The 25745-nt window shown below is 46.8% G+C and overlaps 1 protein-coding gene across 2 annotated transcripts in view; it reads left to right on the top strand.

Moving 5' to 3' along the window:
- Window positions 1–25745, top strand: part of CDH9 (cadherin 9) — a 143991-nt gene that overhangs the window by 61757 nt on the left and 56489 nt on the right. The window contains exon 1 of one of the 2 annotated variants that reach the window (XM_066626541.1): window positions 16937–17008. The exons of the other annotated variant lie outside the window; for it this stretch is intronic. The gene's annotated coding sequence lies outside the window, so the exon portion shown is untranslated. Of the gene's footprint in view, window positions 1–16936; window positions 17009–25745 lie in introns of those variants that run through there. 2 annotated transcript variants of the gene reach the window in all.

The following is a 25745-nucleotide window of genomic DNA, read 5'->3' on the forward strand; positions in this document are numbered from 1 at the left end:
TCCACTGCCGGGCAGTCTGTGCGACCACCTAGTGGCAGAGCTCCAGTGCCGGCAAGCTAGGGGTGGGCTAGCACCGGTGCTCTACCAGTACTGAGGGCCACAAACGTGCCTTATGGCACATATGTGACAGTGCTACTGAACACAGATGCCGATACTGAACAGGATTAGGCCCTAGGGCAGTGTTTCTCAAACCGGGGGTCGGGATCCACCAGTGGGTCTCAGCCTGATTGTTGGTGGGTTGTAAGGTGGACAAGCTGATAGCTGACCGTGAAAATGTATTGAGCCGTATGGAAAGCAAAACTGAGCCACACGTGTGCGTTTATTCATGAGTAGGTGAATGTGCTGTGGCTCCTATCAAAGACCAGGCAAAGGGAAATGCGAGAACACCAGCATGGTCCTAATCTGATGAATGTGGAGCTCAACAAATGCTCCAGAAAGCAGTCCTCTACCCACCATAGTAAAAAGGATCAATACAGAGGCTTGAGCAGCTGCTAAAGTGAAACCTTTTCTTTTTTTTCAGTCTTGTAAAGCACCCAAAAGAGTGCCATTTTAAAACGTGGGTCCCGGTGCTAAACAGTTTGGAAACCACTGGTTTAAGGCGCAATGAACGTACTATCTCACTAAGGGCGCAATCCTAACCAACTTTCCAGCACCAAGGTAATGGCAATGCAGCTCCGAGGTAAGGGAACAAACATTCCCTTACCTTGAGGAGGCCTCCATGACTGCCACCCAACTGTAGGATGCATCACACGCCTCATTGGCACAGCTATGTTAGTGCTGGAAAGTTGGTTAGGATTGGGCCTAATGCTTGCAACAGTCTTGTAAGGTATGACAGTATTGTTAGTCCCACGTTGCAGATGCTATAGGTTTGAAGCGGGTACCTTCTAGCGAAGAGCTCATTTTCCTAACAGCTATGAAATTCTGTCTCCTTTAGGGAAGAGTTATCCCCTCTTTGACCAGTATCTGAATTTTAAATTCCCATTTGCCCACTCAAGCTCTTCTCATTAAATAATTTCTTTTGTTGTTTTCTTTTATTAGTTCCGAATGTTGATCTTAATTGCTTTCTGCCTAAGAAAGGCTTCTGAGACACTAGTCAGGTTAAAGCCAGAACAGCCAAAATCACCCAGTATCTTCATTTTTTTTTTAAATGTTCTGTTCTCAATTAGATATTGTGGGTGTGACCTTATTAGTTTTGCATCCTACGCAAACAAAATGCTGTCACAAGGGGAAATAATCTGTGTCCAATGTTTTCTTGCTAGACACCAGAAGGGTCATGGGCCTCTTCCGTAACTATGGAAAAATAACCGCACATTCAAGAGTCCAAGCAACTAGGTGATTAACTGAAGCACAATGCAGGCCACCTCTGCTTCTTTCCCCCCCTGAAATCACCAAGACAACAAGAAAAGCTTGATGTTTCTGCGGAACGAAGAAATAAAAGTAGATAGAACATTTAATTCTGCATGGAGTAACAACTGAGTATCCGTGAGGTACATGGCAAGCATTAATTAGCAACAGTAAAACTCGAACAAACAAATGGACAAAATGAAAAACAATGAAACGATATAAAATAATGGCAAGACACAAATAATTCCTCCTCTGGAGGTCAGTACAGACAGACAATCTTCTCTTCAGGTAAAGACTATGTATGAGAAGGCTTATGAGCAAGCCTAGATGCCCTGCCCACTGGGGATATTATTATTATTATTATTTATTATTATTAACAGTATTAATATACCGCTTTTCAACTAAAAGTTCACAAAGCGGTTTACAGAGAAAAATCAAATAACTAAATGGCTCCCTGTCCCAAAAGGGCTCACAATCTAAAAGATGCAAATGAATACCAGCAGACAGCCACTAGAACAGACAAGCTGGGGTGAGGTGGGCCAGTTACTCTCCCCCTGCTAAAAAAAAAGGAGCACCAACTTGAAAAAGTGCCTCTTACCCAATTAGCAGGGGTTGGGATATCAGATCCTGGGATGCAAAAAATATACACATTTTTTTTTCTATAGGATTGAAGCACATTCACTCCAATCAATGCAACTTGAATTATTTGTTCTGTAGCTCACATAAAATCCAAGAAGAAACTGTGCACTTCAGATCTTCTGTGGATTTTATGTACATAGAGCCTATCCAAACATTGTGGACACCCAGGTCCAGAGACAGGATGGACATGCCTCATGGGTGTGCTAGGAAAGTTCAATCTTGGAACAAATGCAAAAAACAAAACTCAAAAAAGTACTTAGAGATGTACAGAAAATTTTAGAGAAATTTTATCTGCCTTAGGGTCAAACGATACATGTATACGTACATGCATGATGTAGAGGGGTGCTTCCAATCTGAAATGCCTTTTATGTATTAAAAGCATGTCTGTGGAGGAAAGACCCAAGCCAGATTAGGATTTGCAATTTCTCATCCGACAGAAAACAAATGTTTGTAGCATTGCCCCCAGTACTTGGCTGTGGGAACATGCCACAGACAGTGGTTACAAGTGGGAGTATGTCACAGTGGTTACACCGTGAGCTAAAATAGCTGTTACTTTAAGTACAGTAATACCTCTGATTAATGCTGTTTCTCTAGCACAGATTTCTTACAGTGCTATTTGTCCTGGTATGATAAGACAGCTGTCATAACCAATGGGAGCAGTGCATTCTGGGAGGGGCAAATTTATTTATCTTTTTTTAAGACCCTTCCTCCAAGGAGCTCAGTACTGTACATGATTCCTTCCTTCCTTTTGTTCTCACAATAACCCTCTGAGAGGTCAGGTTGAGAGATTGTGACAGGCCCAAAGTTACCCAGGACGCTTCATGGCTAAGCATGGATTTGAACCTGGATCTTCCAGGTTAAAACCAACACCAGCCCACTACACCATCCAAATCAGCTCCAGTTTCCTGCCTTGTCTTTAACTATGCCCCCCCTATAGTTTCACACAGTATTTACAGTCACTTTCCAGTCACATAACTCCCACATTATGAGAGGTCTTACTATAGACAGCTACTGAAGATGGCAACCATGTGTTGGCCTGTGTACTGTCTAGTTGAACTTGCCTGTGTTCCAATACTACATAACATGACATGAAAAAATCAGCAGTCCCCAACCGAAACACCATCAGAAGAAGAGCAGGTTTTGTAGCAGAATAATGTCCTGCCTAGGATAATGTCTAGTTTGTTCTTCATCTCCTTACCAATATCAGTGAGGTATAAAAAGAAAGTTATTCTGGGCATATGTTATCTGCCAAACCCATGCTAAAAAGGGAGTGGAAAACCCGTACAAGCAAATCAGTACGTAACTACCTCAGCAGCGCAAGTGGGCTGTCTGCTTCAAATGCCGATGTTTTTAATGACTTGCCAGTCTCAGGGAGACAGTACACGTAGTCACTTCAAAGAGGAAAAGAAGCGCTTGTCAACAAAGAAGTGTCACACACATCAAGTCTTCCCCCCAACACCCCCAATCTCCTTGCATATAATAATAATAATAATAATAATAATAATAATAATAATAATAATAATAAAACTTTATTTTTATCCCGCCCTTCTCCCAAAAAGGGACCCAGGGCGGCTAACAACATATAGAACAAATTAAAACATAATTTCACAGATAAAAACATATTAAAAAACACATTAGCAGAACCCATAAAAACAGTAGTCAGAAGAGTCAGAATAAAAGAGCATAAAACAGCAGTTCTTAGAGGAATCGGGCCTGTAAAAAAGCAACTAAAAGATATATAAAAGATGTTAAAAAGGCCAGAACGTCAGAAGGCTTGGTTAAACAACAAAGTCTTCAGGCCTCGCCGAAAGGACTCAAGAGAGGGAGCCATTCTCAAGTCAAGGGGAAGGGAGTTCCACAACGTTGGTGCGACTACTGAGAAGGCCCTATTTCTTGCCGCCGCCCCACGTACCTCCTTAGGCGGCGGCACTTGTAAAAAGGCCTTCTCTGATGACCTGAGAGGACGAGCCGAATTGTACGGGAGTAGGCGATCTCTAAGATAACCTGGCCCAGAGCAGTATAGGGCTTTAAAGGTCAAAACCAGCACCTTGAATTGGGCCCGGAAACGAATGGGCAGCCAATGTAGCCCCCGGAGAAGCGGGCTGACAGAGTCAAACCGCCTAGCTCCAGTGACCACACGGGCCGCCGCATTCTGCACTAATTGCAGTTTCCGAACTGTCTTCAGGGGCAGCCCCACATAAAGCGCGTTACAATAATCTAACCTCGATGTCACCGTAGCATGGATCACCGTGGCCAGGTCTGCACGATCCAAGTACGGTCGCAGCTGCTGCACCAGCCGAAGCTGAGCAAAGGCCCCCCTAGCCACAGCCGCCACCTGGGAATCCAGGAGCAGCTGCGAGTCCAGGTGGACCCCCAAGCTGCGGACCTGCTCCTTCAGAGGGAGTGCAACCCCATTCAGAGCAAGCTGATAATGCAGCACCTGCATCGAGGATTTCCGAACCAGGAGAGCCTCTGTCTTATCCGGATTTAATTTCAGCTTGTTAGCCCCCATCCAGATCCTCACTGCTTCCAGACAGCGCTCCAGGCCCTCAACCGCCACCCTGGAGTCTGGAGGAAAGGAGAGATAAAGCTGGGTGTCATCAGCATATTGATGACACCCCACTCCAAACCCCCGGATGACCTCTCCCAGCGGTTTCATGTAGATATTAAATAGCATGGGGAACAGAATTGAGCCCTGCGGCACCCCGCACCTCAATGGCCAGGGTGTCGAACAGGCATCCCCCAGCACCACCATCTGGGACCGACCTTCCAAGTAGGAGCGGAACCACCGCAAAACAGTGCCTCCAACTCCCAACTCGGCCAATCGGCCCAGAAGGATACCATGATCGATGGTATCGAAAGCCGCCGAGAGGTCCAGCAGGACCAATAGGGACGCACTTCCCCTGTCCAGTCCCCGGCGTAGGTCATCCACCAAGGCGACCAAGGCAGAGAGGAGGAGGAGAGCAATCAGGCAGGCCTGCAGACTCCACCCCCCCAGCCAAACAGTCTCCCCAGCTGGGCCTGATGGTCCCTTCCAGAAACTGCCTCTGGAGAGCAGCCTCTGGCAAGCCCAGCAAGCTGTGAAGTACCTGGGGAGAGAGGAGGAGGAGAGCAATCAGGCAGGCCTGCAGACTCCACCCCCCAGCCAAACAGTCTCCCCAGCTGGGCCTGATGGTCCCTTCCAGAAACTGCCTCTGGAGAGCCAATAATAATTCTGGTCTTGTTCTTATTTCCCTGATGATTTGCACACATTCCCCTCCTGCAGACAAAGGGAAGAAAAACCATCCAGCAACAACTGCAGCTGGATGCATAAGATGCATTACATACACATTATATTCCTAAACTTGCGGAAGCCATTTTGTACTTAGACCACTGAATTTCAACCACTGTGCTGCGACACATTGGTGTGCTGCAAATGGTCTGTAGGTGTGCTACTGGAGTTTGGGGGAGGTTCATAAATTCATAGGGCCATTGGGGGATGTGAGACTCCTGCCAACAGCATGGTGTGCCTTGTCAATTGTAAAAAAAACTGATGGTGTGCCTTGATCATTTTTGCGCCTTCTCAGTATATCATGAGATGAAAAAAGTTGAAAATAGCTGATCTAGACCTAAACTACAACAGTGGCAGAGCCATATTTTTAGATGTGGGGCTGCCCAAATCGTGTGAAAATCATGGAGTAGAAGATGCAATTTAGTAGGCCAAATATGGATGCAGGTCATACTACTCAACATTCTCCCTGATGTCCAGAACTCCACTTGCTCCCAGTTTGGATCCATAACAAGTAGTGAATTTGATGGGAGTGTGATGACCTGGAGCAGGGGTTGGAAGAGGTGAACTCCTAAGGTCCCAGTTGCCAAGTCCTGGGATCTGCATTGGGGGCTGAAGTGTAAGGACAGTGTTCTGTGGGTTGCAAAGCAGGTGGGGAAAGGTTCTGGGTTGTTGCAAGGTGTCAGTGTCCCAGGAGAGAGGGAGGGGTTTCCAAGTCATCCCGGTGCTCTGCCTCCTCCCTAGCTGGACTGGTCCATTTCCCTAGGAGCCAACTCTTGACCACCCTGATCATGATATTGGTCAAGGCCTTGGTTCTCCAATCTTTAACCTTCTCATCATGGACTGGTGGTGCGCTTTTAATCCCTGCTGCCCTTAGCACCTATTCACTAAGTCTCGCCTGCCTCCTGCATCTTCCTCCTTGTGCTGCAGCCTCTGTGACTTCCAGCCCAGTGGGAAATGACATGGGTGGGGCCAGGGTAGCTCTTGACGCCCTCTCCACTACATCATCAGTGTGCTCTGCTGAACCCAGTGAAATGCTGGTACAGGCAGGATTGGGACTGGAGCCTTCTTGACTGACAGGACATACTCTTTACTACTACTTTGCAACAGACAAGCAACCTAAGAATAGAAATACATGTAAAGACTGATTTTGGAGGAGGTTCAAGTACAATTGCTCAGTAAAACCAAGTGTACCACTTTTATCATTTTATAAGCTGAGTTCAGTCAGTATGAAAGCTAACTGCAGGTCCATTTAAAATACGTTCTTTGAAAAAAAAAATGATAATGTGATATTTTGATTAATGCTGCTGCAGTCCCCATTTCCAGTCTCAGCAAGCTCTCTTGTTTGAATCAGCTTCCAACAAGGTTAAATCCTGAAGACTTATCAATTAAAAGAATTATATTTCTCAACCTCATCCTTGCAACTTGATTAGTATTGGAATCCGACTACAGTGCTATTAAAGATGTTTTATACACAGTAGTAAGCCATAAAAATGATGCCTTACAGATAACAGCTATTTGATTCTTTTGACAGCTTACAAATGGATAAGGATTTTTTTTCCCTTTATAAATGAGCATGTGTGATGGATAAACACTATAGAGCATCGGGAGGTAAAAAGACTTTAAATCTCCACTGTTTCCACAGAAGCAACCTGTGATCATATGACCAAATTAGCAAGTGAAAGAGGGATGAAATGAAAATGAATTAATCAAAAAGATTTTTATCACATCTTTGGGAAAATTAAAATGCCGGCCTGGCGCAAGAGAAGCCTTTAGGCACAGAATATAGACGAGAGTATAGTGGTGCCGTTTTGATGCCCTGCAGCCCTGTGGGAGTCACTTATTTGTGTACAACTCCAACATACAATGAACATTTCAAAGGCCCAATGAAATGGGTAAAAGGGTCAATAACGTTATGTGGGTCATTCTCACAAGCAAACCCTCACAAGCAATCACATAAGCCACCTATGTGGTATGGCTATTAGAACTCCCTTCTTTTCTAAATAGCATTATATAAATACCACTGTCTAAGAGCCCAGTCCTATCCCCTATCTTTTGCACTGTCACCACCAGGATCCATCCCCTCCTGCCCTCAAAACACCTCCTGATCCTGAATTCCCACCCTCGAACCGCCCCCTTCACCACCTTACCAGCTCTAATCTAGCATCTGGGAACTGCTGCGGCACTCATGGGGACATTTGCACCAGCAGCCCTGGAGTGCACAGCAGCAGCATGCCTTTTACAATGTCACTGTAGCATTTACAGTGGCAGACTGGTACTCCTGTAGCCATAAATGTCCAATAGTATTGGGCCATTAGAACAGGTCCCCTCCCCCCAGTATTCCCTGTTAGGAATGCTTTGCATCAATTCCGTGCATCCACACAGAACCCCCATGATAGAAGATAAAATTAGGAGCAGCTATTAGGATCAAGAACTTTGAGCATGCAGAAGAAATTTGTTCTTCATCAACATCCAACCTTCTAATCATAGCACCGTGCTGGTAACCCTAAAACCAGAAGCAGTAATCCAGCTCTGGAGTCAGGAAACATGTACCACATCCACTTCAAGTGTACTGAATGTGTCTGGTCTCACCCAGTGGATGGCCATGTAACAAATGGGTAGGCAGGGAGAAGGAGTGAATCAGGAGGAGAACTTGATCACTGGTCTCTTTCAGGCCTATAAACTATGGCCCCTTCCCGGGTGCCAGTTAGTTTCTTGTTGTGAACTTGAACAAAGGGCACAGCAGCTGCCCTTTGATGAGACTGGAAAGAAGTTTTACCATTTGAACCCATTGGTCTCAAGGAATTCTGGGTTTTTGCCTGCATTAGGCACTTTCCTTGCTCATTACAGCATGGCACTCAGGCCTTGGCCACAATCCCTTTTTAGAAGTATGGGGTGTTGCCAGAAGGGCAAAGGTTCTTTTCAGATTTGGAGACAAAGAACGCAATAGTGAGTGAATGAAGACAGAAACCAGGAGTTATTTGCTTTGCCCAAGCAAAATCTCCCAAACAAACACATTGATATGCACGGTTCTTACATTCTCCAAAACAGTAGTGGCATTTCCTCCTATAGATGTGTTCCTTTCTTGGGCTGTATGCATGGCATGTCTGCAGCCATCCATGCCAACACCAGATGCATGTCTAATGAGCAGTCCCAGACCCCTTTTATACAAAAGGATCCTAATTGGGGGGGGGGGGGAAGGGAAGTAGATGATGCAACCTCCTGAGAGATGGCCTCATCCAGGCACATGACCTTCAATTGATGCCAAGAGCACTTTTCATATGATAACAGCAAGGGAGACGTCATCTGAACAAGCAAGGATTATGAATAGCTGCCAGAGAGCTAGCTAAGCATGGCTCCTTAGAGATTAACTCAATAATGAAAGAAACACACAAATTGGGAAGAAATTGTGAAGACCACTACAAAGGTCTTTGTCAACCTGCCTATACAAGTGTTCCCTGTATGACCTCATGGTCAGTGGTTTCCTTTTAATATCTAAGAGGTAAGGGCACTTGAACTAGCCCACACCCACACTCTGTGCAGCTAGGCATGAGAATGTCCTCAAGTGGGAAGGGCCATACAAATGTCTGAAGTGCTCAGTTTTCAAAGCTTCCCCCACAGCAGGTGGTCAGGGGCGGGGGACTGTCATTCTGACAGCAGCTGGCCTGTCAGGATTGCATCCTTGCCTGATATCATGGCTGAAGCTGTAACCAATAAAGTTGTGACCTTCTTTCACAGAACCATAGGTCTGTCTTGTGTCCTCCTCTGCCAGAGCACACAACTAATTCCACCAATGGGCAATGTATAGGAGGCAAAGTCATAAGGGAATGCTGATTTAGAAAACATTATATGAGGCATTAAAAGTTGCTTATTATAGGCAATACAGGGGAAAGGGTGGAAAAAACACCTATAGGAAGAAAAGAGAGGGACTTTAATTCACGAGATGAGGATAAGTACTCATATGTACCATTTAGAGCAGTGTTTCTCAACCAGTGGTACACATACTACCTGTGATATTTCAACTGTTGGCTGTAAGCATAGTTCAATTGTATATGACTGCTCCGACTGGACTGAAGAATGTCAGGGACCCAACAGAGCCAACCCAAATTGTTGTGCTCTATTCTTGCTCAGCACATTGCCCAGTCTCGCAAGTGCTCAGTGTTCCCATTCTTGCTGCACTCTGCTCCCAAGCCGACCCTGAGATGTATCAAGAATGATTATACAATAGCTGCTGGATTATACAATAGCTGCTGGGAGGTGGGAAGGAGGAGGAGGAACAGAGTGCAGTGACTCAACAAAGGTCAGAGCTGCAAGTTTCTGCAGCAAATCAGCAAAGGCTCTGCTCGCTGTTCCTGCTCTCGCTATGCTCTGTTCCTGCTCCAACATTCGCCAAGTGGCTGCAGTGACCACTCCAGTCTTTGTCAGTTTTAACATAACTTCCTTGATTTTAACAACCTTCTTACATGGGGGGGGGGGGATGTCTCAGAAATAGTTTCAGTCAGAGGTGGCAACTCTATTCTTACCTCCCCTGCAGCTCAGCAGCATGATTCGTAAAGAGAGGAGGGTTCCGGGACGAGACAAGGAAGCTGAGCCAGCCATAGTAACTTTTCTTTCCTTCCTCCCCATATTGCCATCCCTAATTCAGTTCTGGCTTCAGCTGAAAACCTCTTTGTTATAAATAGTTTTTCCCTTTTAATTTTGGTACTCATTGGTATATGCTGCTCCTCTGGTGTGATTCTGTTGCCTCCTGGATTTGTGAGTGCCTCCCTCATGGAACAGGAAATTGAGATGCAATTGAAAATAAATATATAATCTCATGAAGCCTGTGTAATCCCTCCCACACTCCATGACATCATTACTAGTTACTTCTGGTGATACTTCAGATCATTGAACCATGGGAAGTGGTACATCGGGGAACAAAGGCTGAGAAACCCTGATTTAGAGGGAGTCCTTGTTAATAATAAATTTTGCAATTCTCTCAATATACCTCAAGGCCCTGTTTAATTTTTACCATTCACAGTCCCCTAAATTTTGTAATCAGGTATCATTAAAGCAAACGAAGCTCAGGGGCATGAATATGCTTGAATGTGAGATAATGCATGAGAAAAGGCATGAGGCATCTAAGGGTCTACCACACATTGCTCTTCTTTCTTTTTTTATGGCAAACTCAAGACATTTAAGTGCGAAATCAACATGCGAACACATGATTTCAAATACAGGTATCACACAGACACATAGGGTGCAATCCTAAGCACTGACACAAGGGCAGTGAAGCTCCAAAGTAAGGGAACAAACATTCCCTTACTTTGAGGAGGCCTCTGTGAGTGACACCCAACTGCAGGATGCAGCTCATGTCCCATTGGTACCTCTATGCCAGTGCTGGGAAGCACTGACATAAGGGGTTAGGACTGCGCCCATAATTAATTAAAAAAAAAGTTCCTATTCCATCTTTCCCTGCTAAAAGTGGTGCCTACAATTAGGCAAGCTGTAACATTTTGCATTCACACTCCATAGTGAGGTTTGATTTGCCCAGAGCAATGAGTGAAATAGCACCAAAAAACACTTAGAACCCAGGAGAATTATGCATAACAGGAAAAATTAGGTTTGGCTAGTCATTTATGGTCAAAATAATTCTTTAGGAACTTTGAAAGAACCAAGTCAGGCTTCTGTGGCTGAATTTCAGTGCTGTATTTCCAAACTGGATGGCCCGGGACAGTAGATCTGACCTACCTGTCTCTAACATCCCTATGTCCAAGAAAATGAGAATGATCAGGATTCATTTCCAAAATAGTCAGCATTTCTGCTGTTGTGGAGAAGTCTGAATCTCTAGTTTTGAGGGTGCTCCAATGATAACACAAAAGGCATGACAGGCATGGGGTTTTTCTTTCACTGCAGAGTTTGGGGAGAAACCTGATGCACAGTGGAACCTATCTGCGTAATTATGACTGACACTGGAATGACTAGGAAAGCTTCTGCATATATGTGGGGTCCATAAAAGCATCCCTCTCAGATATGACTCTCTGGACTGAATCCATTGACATGACCTTCCTTTACTGTATACCGGTTGAGTATCCCTTGTATGTAATGCTTGGGAAGGGAAGCAGTCTGGTTTGCAGATTTTTCCGGATTTCAGAATATTTACATAAATGTAATGAGCTATCCTAGACATGATACCCCAAATGCATTCACCCTTCAGAAAACACTTCACAAGTGCCCTTGTGTTCACTTCTGTGTTCACACTGCTTTCAGACTTCTTGTGCTCACACTTCACCAGTGCTCCTCCCGTAATGTGCTGCCCTATTGGCTTCCTCTGCTGGGTAAGAAGTAGCACTGTGCTAGCCAGGCACAGGAAAAGTCAAAACAAAAGTCATAGCTCCCATCTGTATTTCAGAAAAGTCTGGATTTCATATGTCCAGACACAGGGTAATCAACCTAGTGGCATCACTAGGTTTTGCGTCACCTGGTGCGGGATGCCAGCGCATCACCCCCCATGCAGTGGGCGGGGCAACACCCAAGGTGGTGCACGTGATGATGTACCATCACCGCCCCCACTGGTTTTTGGGCTGTACCTTTTGATAGAACAAAGATAGAACACATTCTGCATGAAATTATGCTTTGATTGAGATATAACATGCTGGTATTATTCCTCCAAACTGTGATTTTAGTGATTTTGGTCACTAGTGGCACCACCCCCCCCCCCCGGGTATCAACTTACTAACACCTTATTGCAGCAGTTCTCAAACTTTTAGCACTGGGACCCACTTTTTAGAATGGCAATCTGCCCAAGACCCACCAGAAGTGATGTCACGGTGGAAGTGACATCATCAGGCAAATTAAAATAAATAAGTATAAATAATTAAAGTAAAACAATTAAATAAGCAGAAGCCAGCCCAGTTCCACCAAGTGAATGTCCTCTGTAGCCTGCCTGCAATAGCATCCCCTCCAAAATCAGTAAGGTTTTCAGCCCTACCCAGTGCCCAGTTCAATTTAAGAACTTCTGTTTATACCAGTTCACTGTCAGGATCCACCTGGCTTTGCAAGTCTCAAAAAGGTTCACCTTATCAGCTGAAGCCTCTGTTTTGATCCTTTTTAGTGGGGGAGGGGAGGCTGCCTTCTGGAGCACTTCTTTAGCTGCAGGTGCATAGGATCAGGACCATTATGGTAGCCTTGCACTCTCCTTCGCCTGATCTTCCACACCAGCCAAGGCACATTTGCTTTCTCATGAGTAAATGCAACCATGAGGCTTTGTTTCGCTTTCCATAGGGCTCAGTATATTCGTCTGCTTGGAGGGAAGGACTTCCTTCTCAGGTGTTTTTGGGGCTGCATTCATTGGATCAGGACCATTCTGATGTCATTGGATTCCTCTCAGCCTGCCCTTTCCTATGGACTAAGGCATTTTTGCCTACTCATGAGTAAACGTGCTATGCGGCTCACTTTCACTTTCCATAGGGATCCCTCCAGTTTTTTGGCTATAACTTTTGTTAGAAAGGAGATTAATTTCACTCTGGTTTTTTGCATTGCATTCCGCTCGAAATTCTACATCCAACGGTATATAATATGATGGGGTTACTCCTAACCACTGTGATTTTAGCATGTCACCCCCCCAGTATGTGTCACCCCCCCCCGTGCACGTCACCTGGTGCGGTCTGCACCCCCCGCACTTCCTAGCGATGCCACTGAATCAACCTATATTTAAAGTACCTGGCAGCTACTGTATGTTCACAATGGGAAACTGAAGACAGAGAAGCTGCAGCCCTCAAACCACTTATTTTCAAAATAGTTCCATTGCCTTTGAAGAAGATTGAGAACTAAGATGAAGACTTTAGGCTTCCAGCATAGATATGGAAGAGGCCTGTAATGTGTCCTTGAAAGAGCAGTGTTGGGAGATTTAGATTACAACTTTCTGAAAGGAGAAGGGCAAAGCAAATCTCAGTTAGTCTTAAACCAATGTTGAATAATATGATAGAAACAGACAAAGTAGCTAAACCTTCTGCCCTTGTGCTCCAAATTTGCTCCGTGAAGCTATAATTTTACAAGATGGACCATCAGGAATAAGAGGCTACTTCAAGGCCCTCACTTTTAAAGGACTGGCGTTTACGTGTTTGGACCAGGTCACCCCCAAGTTCATTGTCAGACTTGACACAAGTACCCTTTCCCTCAAATTTCATGAACCAGTCAAAAACGATTTTATCTCAGCCTATTTTACCTCCACAATAAACAAGTCTCAAATGAACTGGTAGAAGGTGTACGAATGCTGCTGCTGAATACATCAGAAAAAAGAATAATAGCTCTTGTTAGGGAAAGCTGCACTGCTGCTGAGAAAGCATTTTGCTAACAAAGACTGGTGAGGAGAAACCATATTTATTACATTTATATCCCAGCCTTCCTCCAAGGACCTTAGAACAACAACATACATACACAGTTTTTCTCACACAGGCATCTCATTTTAACTTAGCACTGGGCCGAAAGTTACTCATATTTGCTTCGAATTTCAGCAAAAATCTTCATACCACTCTTATACCCTCACAACAACCCTGTAAGGTAGCTTAAACTAAGAGATAGTGTGCAAGGACCAAGCTCAGTTACTGAGCATGTTTGCTGCATGTCAATATTTATTATTTATTTATTTTTTACATTTTTATATTGCCCTTCCTTCATGGAGCTACATGCGGTAGTTTCTCCCCCTCCTTTTGTTCTCACAACTACTCTGTGAGGTTAAGTGAGACTGAGAGCGACTGGCCCAGGGTCTTCCAGGAAGCTTCATGGCAGATTGGCGATTTAAACTTGGCTTTTCCAGGTCTAAGCCCAACCCGATAGGCTTCCCCAGCCCTGGCCTGACCCGCTGTGCTGGCTTCTCTTCATGAGTGAAGAGTCAAACATGCCTTCATAGCAGTAACATCTGTTACAAAAAAAAAATGGACAGACTACATATTGCCAAGTAGAAAATTTAATCCAAATTACCTTTTGAGCTGTTTTTTAAGAAGCATTGACTTTTTGAAAGAGCGGAATAACAAGTACTTTATGCCTCTGCTGTGCAGAAATGGAATATTGGGTTTGCATTGGGTTGCCTGGAAAGTAAGTAGAGTTTAATTTATACAAATAAATCAGAATCAGAAATTTGTTTGGCTTATTTCTAAGGCAAATCTGAAGTTCTCTCAGTATCTTCTATCAGCAGGTCCTCTGTGGTGTTGGGCCCATGGCAGCTTTGCCTGTTGATGCACCTGACCATGACTTTCAAAATCTGCAATGAGACGGGGGCTTCAGCTAGTGATCCTTGGTGTGAGGATAGAGTTATAAATGCACATATCCCTATTTTCACTTGCAAAAAGTTGGTGGGTATGATATAAAGAGAAGAGGTGATGTTGGAAAGGATACATTTATTTTATTGCCACTACCATTTTGCCAACCCCTACCCTCTGTAAGTGAGGCTGCAATCCTGTCCACACTTACCTGAGAGTTAGCCCCTTTGACTATAATGGGACTTACTTCTGAATAGACACGAATAGGATTGGGCTCTGGATGTGTTTAGAGACTGTACTTCCCTTCCATTGTACTATTTATTAATAGAATTTATTGATAAGAAGTGTCTCCTGGGCTACTGTGATTCATCCATTTTATGCATGAAGCTCGATTCTCTCTCCCTTCTCTCAAATATATGGTAATTTGTTTTTAATGAAATTTGGTTTCATGAACTTGTATAGAGTGATGTTCCTCAAGGTTTGTTCTCTGCTGTACCACTTCACACGGTCCACCTATTTGAAGTACCACCGGAAGTAACTTCTGCGTTAGGAGGCCAAATGCAATGCAACAAACACCAGTAAGAGGGTCAGGGTGAACAGGAGGGCTTTTCTGAGTGCGGAAAAGCATGCTTTGGAGCTCTGCCCACTGAACCAAGTGTCCTACTGTTGTTTGTTGCATCATGTTTCTGGTCTTGCTGACACGCGGCAGGTATGCAGGGGTCCTGCGAGTAGCACCAGATTCCACTTCATACCACTGGTGGTACCCGTACCACGGGTTGAAAAACACTGGTGTAGAGCCATGTTGTCAAAAGGCCAGCCACATACTCAATCCAACTTTTGAGATTGTGATAAGCCTGGTGGCATGTGAACCAAGTGTTGTAATCTCCAAATGTGGAAGAGTAGGGGGAAAAAAAGAAGACAAAGAAGAAGTATTTGTCACATTATGTTACAGATTTTCCTATACATCGACTTGGCATTTCCATGTTTGGTTGTGACAGAAAGGAAGGTTGTCAGCTGCATGTTTAATATATACAGTACAGCTTAATTGCTAAACAGTTACATTATGGATAGGAATATTAGTTTGCCAAAAAGTTCTCAGTAATGTCTCTATGGCACAACATATACATTCACATGCTGCTGTTCTGTGTATTATAGAGTTGTCTTTTTGACTGCAAGATCCTTTGCCAGCATATCTCCAGTAATCACATGAAACTAGGCACTTGGAGTGAAATAGGGCCACAATCAGCCGTGGACCTCCTCAACCCCATGCCCGGGGCAAAGCTCCACGATGGCGCCGCCCATGGGCTATCACTGCCCCCCATGCAGCAATCCCCCCCTACTCACCAGAGGCTCACAGAGCCTTGTGTGACCTTCTCCCGCATCCTTCCTGAGGTTCCCCGACACTATAAACTGTGCTTCCGGCAAACAAGAAGCACAGGTTCCGCCCCCGTCGAGAGCTTCAGAGAGACTTCTGTGGGGTCCTAGCAGCCTGTGCCTGGGGCATTTGCCCCAAGGAAGTCTATGGGAGGTACACAACTGGCCACAATTTATTGAATAATACACAGAGGGCTCAATCCTAACCATCTTTCCAGCATTGGAGTAAGGGCAATGCAACTCTGAGGTAAGGGAACAAACATTGCCTTACCTTGAGGAGGCCTCTGTGACAGCCCCCCAACTGCAGGGTGCAGCACATGCCCCACTGGCACAACTATGCCAGTGCTGGAAAGTTGGGTAGGATTGCGCCCTTGGTCTATTGTTTGGTGTGTTTTTTTCTTTGTTGTTCATATTTGAGTTTAATCCTTATCATTTTCCTACAGCTTTACGCCCAGGATTGCGCCCAGTCATTCAATCATCTTCATCTTCTTATTATTATTAACACCCACATTAACATTGACATTAACAGTATTTATTTACTGCTTTTCAATGAAATGTTCACAGAGCGGTTTACAGAGAAAATCAAATAACTTAAATGGCTCCCTGTCCCAAAAGGGCTCACAATCTAAAACAGGGGTGCCCAAACCCCGGCCCTGGGGCCACTTGCGGCCCTCAAAGCCTCTCAATGTGGCCCTCAGGGAACCCCCAGTCTCCAATGAGCCTCTGGCCCTCCGGAGATTTGTTGGAGCCCACACTGGCCCGACGCAACTGCTCTCAGCATGAGGGTGACTGTTTGACTTCTCACGTGAGCTGTGGGATGAGGGCTCCCTCCATTGCTTGCTGTTTCACGTCTGTGAGGCATCAGTGGCAGCAAAGGAAAGGCCAGCCTTGCTTTGTGCAAGGCCTTTTATAGGCCTTGAGCTATTGCAAGACCTTCATTCATTCATATAAGTTCATCTTTAATATATTCATTTATGTAAATTTATTCAAATTTTGAATGTAAATTAATTCTTTTTTTTTTGCCTGGTCCCCGACACAGTGTCAGAGAGACGATGTGGCCCTCCTGCCAAAAACTTTGGACACCCCTGATCTAAAAGATGCAAAAGAACACCAGCAGACAGCCACTAGAAAAGACCCTGCTGGGGTAAGGAGAGTCATTTACTCTCCTCCTGCTAAATAAAAAAGGAGCACCCTCTTGAAAAGTGCCTCTTGCCCAGTTAGCAGGGTCTGCTAACTGAGTATGTGTGTCCTAATATGCTGCACTTACACCCCTTACTCCCTTTTAGTGCAGACTCCTAACTTGAGGGAGACAGTTCACTAATGTCTTTTCCTCCTATCTGAGCAATCCCACCCTGATCTTAATTGTCACTGCCAATTAATAATAATAATAATAATAATAACTTTATTTCTACCCCGCCTTTCTCCCCGAAGGGACTCAAGGCGGCTTACAACATATTAAAAACAATTTAAAAAACAAATAAAAACATATTAACACATACTAAAAACAGCAGTCAGAGTAAAAAAAATAGGTAAAAAGAGCATAGAGCAGCAGCAAGTCATAAAAGAATCAGGCCTGTAAAAAAAATATTAAAAGATGTTAAAAAGATGTTAAAAGGCCAAGAACTCAGAAGGCCTGTTTAAACAGAAGGGTCTTCAGGCCTTGCCGAAAGGTCTCAAGAGAGGGAGCCATTCTTAAGTCAAGGGGAAGGGAGTTCCATAGCGTTGGTGCCACTACTGAGAAGGCCCTATTTCTTGCAGCCGCCTCACGTACCTCCCTAGGCGGCGGCACTTGTAAAAAGGCCTTCTCTGATGACCTGAGAGGGCGAGCCGGATTGTACGGGAGCAGGCGATCTCTAAGATACCCTGGTCCAGAGCAGTATAGGGCTTTAAAGGTCAATACCAGCACCTTGAATTGGGCCCGGAAACGAATGGGCAGCCAGTGCAGCCGCTGGAGAAGCGGACTGACAGGGTTGAACCGCCTACCTCCAGTAACCACGCGGGCCGCCGCATTCTGCACTAGTTGCAGTTTCCGAACCGTCTTCAAGGGCAGCCCCACATAGAGTGCGTTACAGTAATCTAATCTCGATGTCACCGAGGCATGGATCACCGTGGCCAGGTCTGCACGATCCAAGTACGGCCGCAGCTGGCGCACCAGCCGAAGCTGAGCGAAGGCCCCCCTTGCCACAGCCGCCACCTGGGAATCCAGGAGCAGCTGCGAGTCCAGGTGGACCCCCAAGCTGCGGACCTGCTCCTTCAGAGGGAGTGCAACCCCATTCAGCGCAAGCCAATAGTCCAGCACCTGCATCGAGGATTTCCTAACCAGGAGAGCCTCTGTCTTATCCGGATTTAATTTCAGCTTGTTAGCCCCCATCCAGATCCTCACTGCCTCCAGACAGCGCTCCAGGTCCTCAACCGCCACCCTGGAGTCTGGAGGAAAGGAGAGATAGAGCTGGGTGTCATCAGCATATTGATGGCACCCCACTCCAAACCCCCGGATGACCTCTCCCAGCGGTTTCATGTAGATGTTAAATAGCATGGGGGACAGAATTGAGCCCTGTAGCACCCAGCATCTCAAGGGCCAGGGTGTCGAACAGGCATCCCCCAGCACCACCATCTGGGACCGACCCTCCAAGTAGGAGCGGAACCACCGCAAAACAGTGCCTCCAGCTCCCAACTCGGCCAATCGGCCCAGAAGGATACCATGGTTGATGGTATCGAAAGCTGCTGAGAGGTCCAGCAGGACCAACAGGGACGCACTCCCCCCTGTCCAGTCCCCGGCGTAGGTCATCCACCAAAGCGACCAAGGCGGTTTCCGTCCCAAAGCCCGGCCTGAAGCCAGATTGAAAAGGATCCAGATAATCTGCTTCATCCAAGACCCTCTGGAGTTGGGACGCCACCACCCGCTCAATTACCTTGCCCAGAAACGGGATGTTGGAGACTGGCCGGTAGTTATCCAACACAGTGGAATCCAGGGAGGGCTTCTTCAGGAGGGGGCGAACCACCGCCCGTTTCAAAGCGAGTGGTAACGTCCCCTCCATCAAGGAAGAGTTGACCACCCTCCCTGTCCACTCAGCCAGCCCACCCCGGGCAGCTCTTATCAACCAAGCTGGGCAAGGGTCGAGCAGGCAGGCAGATGGCCTCACACTCCAAAGGAGTCTGTCCACATCCTCAGGCTGTACAAGCTGAAAAGAATCCCACAACACAGGACAAGCAGTTGCCAAGGGGACATCGTCAGACACTGTCAATGTGGCATCCAAGTTGTGACGAATGCGATCGATTTTATCTGCAAAATGTTGCGCAAACACGTCACAGCGGCTGACCGTGTATTCCTCCTGGTCCACTGGCGGGGCCTGATGGAGGAGGCCCCACACCACACGGAACAGTTCTGCCGGACGGTTATCAGCAGACGCAATGGTAGCAGAGAAGAATGATTTCTTCGCTGCTACCACCGCCACGGAGTAGGCTCTATAATGAGCTCTACTCCGTATCCGATCGGATTCATCCCGAGTTTTCTGCCACCGTCGCTCTAGACGCCTGCCCTGCCGCTTCATCCTTCGCAGCTCCTCAGTGAACCAAGGAGCCGCTCCGAGTCTGCGACGTGGCAGAGGTCGCTCCGGAGCAATCTCATCCACTGCCCTGGTCATTTCCCCATTCCAGAGGTCAACCAGGGCTTCAGATGAGATGCCAGTCTTGGCAGTGGGGAAATCCCCCAGAGCCCTCAGGAAACCTTCAGGATCCATTAGCCTCCGGGGGCGGACCATAGAAAACGGTCCCCCGCCTCTGCGGAGGTAGGAAGTCACAACAAGCCTAAACCTTACCAGGAAGTGATCTGTCCATGACAACGGAGTGATCTCGATCTCCTCTACGTCCAGATCACTGCCCCCGTGCCCAGCTGTAAACACCAGGTCCAGCACGTGTCCTGCAGTATGTGTTGGGGCCAAGATCTTCTGGGACAGGTCCATGGTTGTCATGGCGGCCATGAAATCCTGAGCTGCACCTGATGCAGGGGCCTCGGCATGCACATTGAAGTCCCCCAGCACTAATAGGCGGGGGGCCTCCAATGCCACCCCCGAGATCACCCCAGTCAGCTCAGGCAGGAAGACTGTTGGGCAGCAGGGCGGGAGGTACACCAACAGAATCCCAATCCTGTCCGGTCCTCTCAACACAACATGCAGGCACTCGAACCCAGCAAACTGCTGGACAGGGCACCTGGTCCCTGAATTATAGCTTCTTAATGTCAAACCCTGGGAAGGGGGGTTGAGGGAGCTGGATTGCACCACCAACCCTAAGCCAGACAGCTTTTTGAGGTCCCTAGCCAGCATCCCTGAGCCAGGAAAACTTTGGAGACTGGTTCTTGTCCCATCCCCCCCCCCCGGCCACTTGCTTACCTCATGATGCACACCATCCCTAATCTTAACACTCTCCGTCCTGCACTATTCCTGTGAGTTGTGACTATCCTGGCTAAATAGCCTGTCCAATCTCTTCCTCAGTCTGGAGTAGGTGGGGGGGGGATGACTGCAAGCCAATCCTGTAGGTGCAAAAAAATTGTGACTTGACCCCAGCAGGCAGCCTAACGTGACCCGAAGTTCCACTCTAATTTCAGAGTGGGAGGGAGGGTCCTCCTTTGTGCTCAGGGGCAAAGAGGCCATTCCCTTTGGGAAGGATTACCCTTAGAAGGCTCCCCACCCCCCAAACTGTCTGTCTACTTTTCCCCATCTTGTCTCATGTAGGCAAGATGGGGGGGGGGGGGACGACATGCTCCTGCTATAAAGGGTGCAGAGGAGTGATCTTCCTGTGACTCTCTGCTGGGTTGGTTCTTTCACTAACACCAACACAAAAATTATAGTTGGAGGATTCTCCAGATAAGCATATGAAAATTGAATTATGTCAGTGGGGACAAACTCAGAGTTAAAGAAATTCCGTAACTATTCTCCATTATGAGAATATCCCCAAAGCTGGAGCTGAGCTTGTGCGTCTTCCTTGCGCTGAGGAAATGCAAATTCTGTCAGCACAAGGCCTGGATAGGATTGGGCTGTCATTCCAGCATAATGTCACTCAATATTTTTTACTGTCTCCCAAAATTCTGAAATATATTCATTTCATGTTTGGAATTTGAACTATTTGTTCAAATTTGGCTCTTAGATGTGCCCCCCAATCCTATCCTCTGTCACTTGCACCAATGGAGCCATGTCATGGAGGCACTATGGGCGTACTGCATCCTCTAGCAGGGGGGTGATCAAAAGGTCTCTTCCAGGTAAGGGACTGTCACCTCAGGCATTATGAATCTCCTCAGACCTATGCCAGCTCTATAGCTGGCAGATGTCCAAGAAGGGTAAGCAGGCAGCCTGGGCCAAAATGGATTCAGCATGCGTGTTTGCCACTAAGATCCATCCCTTCCTGCCTGGTTCTCACTTCCTGCCTTCCCCGTCCAAATCATCCAGTAACTCCCCTTGCCTTTCCCACCCACTACACAACACACCTCCTGCACCAATATACCACCACCAGCCCAGTCTGAGGGCTGTGGCAGCACCTCTCTGATGCTACCAGGACTTTGTAATGGTGGACTCAGCATGACCTGCTGGCAGCAAGCTGTATGTGGTGATGTGAAGCCATTTATGACAGCAGAACTCAGTCACACAGACATAAGATGGTCCACCAGCCTATAGGATTGGCAGTTGGTCCAACAGCCTATAGGATTGGCTATCTTTTTAATAATTTTGATGATCATAATTATTGTTTTGCTGTTGTGACTACTTAGAACTAGCGTATATTTATATGAACAATTTTTCTTGTAATTTTGCAAGATATTTGCAAGATAATTTGCAAGAAATTGCAAAGAACACATGCACACTTTGCAGATAAATTAACATCTAGATAGCTTCAAGTCAGGAAAGATGGATGTATTGGGAGACAACAGTGCAGTCCATGATTATGCCCTGTATATTAACAGACTGGTTGACTATGGCTTAAATCATGAAGCCACTCACCAAGTCATTGGTCCCTTGGGGCTAACTGACACAGAAAGTGGTTAATTTGCAGCCTATATCCTCATCAGTTACTCTTCAGCAAACACTTGACAACTAGGAAGCTGCTGAGATATCACTAAGGGCTTTCAATCTCCCTGCAGATTTTAAGTTATTGCTAGACAGGCAACACAATAACTTTTAGGGTTCAGCTTTTGACTCAAATGCTTATGGGTTTTAACATGAAAGCTACATAATTAGAAAAACATTGGAAAAGAAATAGAAGTGCAAATGAGAAATGAACACTGAGGAAAAGCTGAAGTCCTCCCCCCATCACCACAACTTATGGTGTAGGAGTTACGCAACACATAACTTAAGCTGCAATCTTAACCAATTTTCCACCACTGACATAAGGGCAATGCAACTCAGAGGTAAGGGAACAAACATTGCCTTACTTTGAGGAGGACTCCAAGACTGCCCCCCAACTGCAGGATGAAGCACATGCCCCAGTAGCACAGCTATGCCAGTGCTGGAAAGTTGGTTAGGATTGCAACCTTAGGGCACGTTTGCACCTCCTCTGGAGTCGGCTAGGCTGGCGGGCAGAGGCACGCTAGCCTGTGGAGGCTGGAACAAGCCTCCATGCCAACGGAGGCACCGAGGCTTGCATCAACCTGGGGGTGGGCGAATGGGGAACGGGAGGCGGGCATGGAATCTGACAGTTATGCTGGATCCCAACCCTCGTTCCCGGGGAGAAAGGAGCAGCTTCAAGCCGCTCCATTCTCCTCGGACTTGTGCCAACTCAAGAAGTGGTACAAGTCTGAGAAGACCCATAGGGGAATAGGCACCTTTCCCAGAGGTAAGGGGAAAAGTTTCCCCTTGCCTCTAGCTGAGCCGCTTTTGGCCCCTATCCTGCTCTGGATACAGCGCAAGCCTCCTGGCTTGCCTGTTCCAGTGCAGGGTAGGATTGCACTCTTAGTTGGGCTCCACAATCTTTCAGGATTTGGGATTGTGCACCAGAAGGAATGTGTTGACAGTTCTGCTTACCTCTGTACTTTCATGAAGTATACACTATTTGATTTATTGGTGCTTTTGATATTATGGCCAAGGCAAATTATTATTATTAACAGTATTTACATATTGCTTTTCAACAAAAATTCACAAAGCAGTTTAAAAAGAAAATGAAATTTAATGACTCCCTTTCCCAAAAGGGCTCACAATCTAAAAAGATGCAAAAGAACACCAGCAGACAGCCACTAGAAAAGACACTGCTGGGGTGGGGTGAGGTGGGCTGGGCCAGTTATTCTCCCGCTGCTAAATAAAAGAGGAGCACCACTAAAAGTGCCTCTCACCCAGTTAGCAGGGGTTTTAAGGGGTTATGAAAAAGCCTTGATTTGATATCATTATTGTGTATTTGACACTTTTCATTGTGAATTCCCAAGGCTTTTCTTAGGCTAGCTATTAGACGTTTTTAACAAAGTTGAACAGTATATCAGAGGGTTAGGTAAGATACTTTCAAGATTCACTTCTCTTCTCTCTCTTTATTTGAATAGCAAGTGTATCCCGCAGCTGCACCCACTGGCATACCTGGGGGGGCAAGTGGGGCAAATACCCTGGGTACCAACCCTCCAGGGGCACCTCGGAGCCTTGCCCCGTCTCCGCCGCCACCCCCACCAGGAGGAGTGCCCTGGAGCGCTGCGGAGAGGCAGCTTGCTGCCTCTCCGTCAGCGCCTCGGTGCCGACTGAGCTGCCCCTCCCCTCCCCTCCTCCTTTATAAGAGGATAGGAGGCAGGCGCCCTAGAGAGGAATTTACGCTCTAGGGCGCCCATCTCGTCTCCTCCTATAAAGGAGGAGGGGAGAGTGGGGGTGGTCCAGTTGCCACTGAGACACTGCCTGGGAGGTAGCATCCGGCTGCCTCCCAGGAACGCTCCTGGGCGCCCCTGCTCCGCCTCTGAGGGCGTCCCTCAGGGGTGGAGCAGAAGCGGTGCGCGCCCCCTCCAAATTCAGAGGGGGCACGCGCTGCTTTCTGGGCAGGTCGCCTTGCTCCGCCTCTGAGGGCATCCCTCAGGGGTGGAGCGGAAGCAGCACGCGCCCCCTCCGACTTCGGAGGGGACACGCACCACTTCCCATCCAGGTCACCCTGCTCCACCACTGAGGACGTCCCTCTGGGGCAGAGCAGAAGTGGTGCTTGCCCCCTCTGATGTCAGAGGGGATGCGCACTGCTTCCTGGCCCCCACGTAGCCTTCCTTGCTGCTTACAAGCTGCACGGAGGTCTCCACTGCAGCTGTCTGGGGCCGCTGGGAGCAGCCCCAGACCACTGCCATGGAGACCCCCGCAGCGTGGAAGGCTCCTTGGGGGCCTTGGCTGCCTCCTCCGTTCGCCCTTGTTTTCAAAGGGGGAATGGAGGAGGCAGCTGTGCAGAAGTAATTGCGATGACAATAACGTAACTGCAATTACTTCCGGGTCACGTGCGCTGGGGGGCGGAGAAGGGGGGCGAAACAGGATGTGGGGGCAGAATTCTAGGGGTTGTCCCGGGCATGGGGACCCCCAGGAACACCACTGGTTGCACCCCTCATCCAAGTTGGGACTCTGGTGTGGAGAAAGAAGGCGTTAACCCTTTCCCCCCTGCTCAGTCCCAGTGAAAATCCCATGCCTCACAACTGCCTGTTCCACAAGGAGGACAGGAGCATCCCCTTCTGGGGCAGATGGGAGTTTTGATGGAATGATTTTCCTCTAGATTGCAGTACAGGAGCAAAGGGTTAAAATCCTTTCTCCCCATGTCATTGTTTTGATCCTTATCACGCCTCCCCTGTGATCTATATTTCAAGGAAACACATACAGAAACATAAGGGCAAAGATGGATGTCAAAGTTATGTCTAAAAGTCAATTGCACTTTGTTCACATGCCACCAATGACCAAGTAATGGAAATGGCTCCAGAGTGGAGAAATAAAGCAGCCCAGTAATTTAGAGCTTTTCCTTAACTACAGTACTAAACAGCTAGACAAAATGGATGTGTGGTTGTGTTCTTAGAGCCCAATCCTATCCAACTTCCCAGCACTGATGTAACTGCAATGCAAACCCAAGGTAAGGGACCAAATGTCCCCTTACCTTAAGGAGGCCTCAGTGACGGCCTCCCCACTGCAGGATGCAGTGCACAGCCCATTGGCATGGCTGCATCAGCGCTGGAAAGTTGGATAGGATTGGGCCCTGAGTCAGTGCTAAATGAGCACACCGGATTTATGCTCACAAGCCGAAACTGCTTCTGAAACTAAACCACCAACCTCAGCTTTCAGAAAGTACAGCACAACTGAAAACACCTGGGAATGTGCAACTTTACAGCCCACGCACAGGAAAAAAAAAGTTCCCTGCATAGAGGTACATCCTAGCCTTGATATGTTCATTTTCTATGTGCAAAGGGGTTTTTTATTATTATGTTCAGTGTGGTTAGTTCATTATGTTCAGTGTCTGTTAGTTCATTTTCATAGAAGACCATTAAAGTACACTATTCCCCACCTACCTTCTTCAGTGCTACAATCCCATAATTATGTAATTATTATTTACTTTATTTATTCCCCACCTTTCTTCCCCATATGGCTAACAATATCAAAATGCCCCTCCTCTAAGAAGGTTTTAAAATATGCTATGTTGGGGAGGGGAGACACTACAACATACACTGAAAAATGTGATACATTATCTTTTAGTTGTACTAGGAAGGGAGCATGAAGAAGACTTTCCCCCATGTCCTATTCTCCAAGTCCTTTTATTTGTGAGTTAGGGCTTTCCCATGTCAAAATCCACCGAACCTCATGCGCAACCTAGATACCAACAGTGGCAGTAGCCCATTTTGGGTCAAACTATATGTCAGCACAGTGATGATGGCATCAGAATCACCAAAATACACTGAAGGATTTGAAAGTGCC

This window comes from Tiliqua scincoides, chromosome 4, assembly GCF_035046505.1.
Source record: "Tiliqua scincoides isolate rTilSci1 chromosome 4, rTilSci1.hap2, whole genome shotgun sequence".
Taxonomy (NCBI): Eukaryota; Metazoa; Chordata; class Lepidosauria; order Squamata; family Scincidae; genus Tiliqua; species Tiliqua scincoides.